General features: G+C 33.3%; 1 protein-coding gene across 1 annotated transcript in view; it reads left to right on the top strand.

The window, feature by feature from the left end:
• LOC110031476 (phosphatidylinositol 3,4,5-trisphosphate 3-phosphatase and protein-tyrosine-phosphatase PTEN2A-like) overlaps positions 1–1851 on the top strand; it is a 114317-nt gene that overhangs the window by 49684 nt on the left and 62782 nt on the right. The window lies entirely within an intron of this gene.

Here is a 1851-nt window from a genome sequence, read left to right as displayed (position 1 = left end):
AAATTACTCTCACTAACCTCTAATAGACTGGACACCTTCCCTTTTTCGGCCTCCAAATTGTTTATTTTAAAGTTGTAGAAGAGTTTTCAAGAGTTGCCCAAGCGTCCCTTCAAAAATCGTCCACATTCAATGCATCTGTTGAGAGAACCGACGTGCTCGCCATCGACGGCCTCGATGGTGCCGTCGAAGACCTTCTAGAATATTTAATTTTGGACTCTCGGAAAAAACCCACCGTCAGCGGCGTCGAGCTCACCGTCGGCGCCCAAGATCAAATCTTCATATTTTGTTCCTTTTTGCTCCAAATTCGTAACTTTTTGCATCTTTTTGCTCTAATGACCATAATTCAACATACTTGCAACAAAACATCAAAAGTACTTTTTTTAAAGTACAATATCATCAAAATCAGTGTAAAATAGGTATAAAAATCTCAACATATCTTCCTTTGGTCAGTATCATTGCCTTGCCTTCAGTAGACAGGTGCTTAAACGCCAACATCATGGCTTTATGGCCTTGCCTTCACAAAATCTGCTTTTTCTCCATATCTTCTTCTTTTTGCTACATGTTCCTTTTAATTCATTCTATTCCTAATACCTATTATACCTGTAAGAATAACATAAAAATACATTTCTTTAAAGTATAATTTAATCCAAAGAGATGTACAAAACAGAAAAAAATTTCATGCAATCTTTTCACACATCAGAGGGCACAGAGTAGAAGCCTCAGAAAGTGTAGGAATAATCTGAGAGGGTGCTCAAAGAAACCAAAGATTATGGTACCTTCAAAAACACAAGACACCGGGGGAGAAGGAGACAGAGCTCCCTCAGTTGTAGCGATTGTAATAACTCTCTCACCCACCATGTCTATCAAGCAAAAAGAGACAACGATCAATAAAAAGGAAAGGTTAAGAAAACCAATCACAAAAGTACAATACAATGACAACGATGCATGCGAATATGCAGCAATAGAAATGTTAAGGGTGAGAAAACGAGACAAAATACTTCAAGTTGCTAACCAAAACAATTGATGCATGGATTAAAAACATAGGTCTCACAGACACAATTGTATAACTCAAAATTATGCTTATTTAATCAAGGATAATTTGCTTCGATCTTCTCTTTTAATACGTGAAATTTTATTAAGCCAACCTCAAGTTTATAGAGCCCAAGTTTATTAGGATTTTTACTTTCCATCGTTATATCTCTTCCTATTTTGATTGGTAACCTTTGTCCAATAGCCATCAAAATTGAAAGTAACGAAAATGTATTTATCCAACAACCATCAAACCTTCTTGTAATATTAGAACATAGAAGCTGCATATACAAAAGAAAATCTTAAGTAATGTATAATAAAAATGGATAAGGCCATTTACATACATATCACACCATTCTTATATATTTATATATTTCAAACACGAACTTTCATATTTACAAAATTAGCATTCAAATAAATTTCCCAATTGATATTCACTAAATTTGTGAAAATTTTTGGCCAATTAGAGGAGAATAGAGTGACAGTTTCATGTAACAATAAAGGCAACAGTCACAGTTGGAAAAACTAATAACTTAACCAATTAGGAAAGAACACATTCAAGTTGATAAACATGTAGCGAAACAATCACTTACAAATCTTCGATTGAGGTCATTTGTTTCTTAGATCCTCTTCTTGCACTTGTTCAACTTCATTTTATATGATCATTTCTATGAATCATTGAATCGATAAAAGTGCCTTTATAATGTTTTCTTGAAAAGTAAAAGCTATCGAAATCTCAAGAGTCATCAGTTATGAATAAAAAACAGATATAAGATCATCTTCTTATAATTTCATTATTATATATTCACATATTTCAATTTA

This window comes from Phalaenopsis equestris, unplaced genomic scaffold, assembly GCF_001263595.1.
Source record: "Phalaenopsis equestris unplaced genomic scaffold, ASM126359v1 Scaffold000829, whole genome shotgun sequence".
NCBI classification, from domain to species: Eukaryota; Viridiplantae; Streptophyta; class Magnoliopsida; order Asparagales; family Orchidaceae; genus Phalaenopsis; species Phalaenopsis equestris.
The sequence above is the reverse complement of the archived record's forward strand: the minus strand, read 5'-3'. Positions and strand labels throughout refer to the sequence as shown.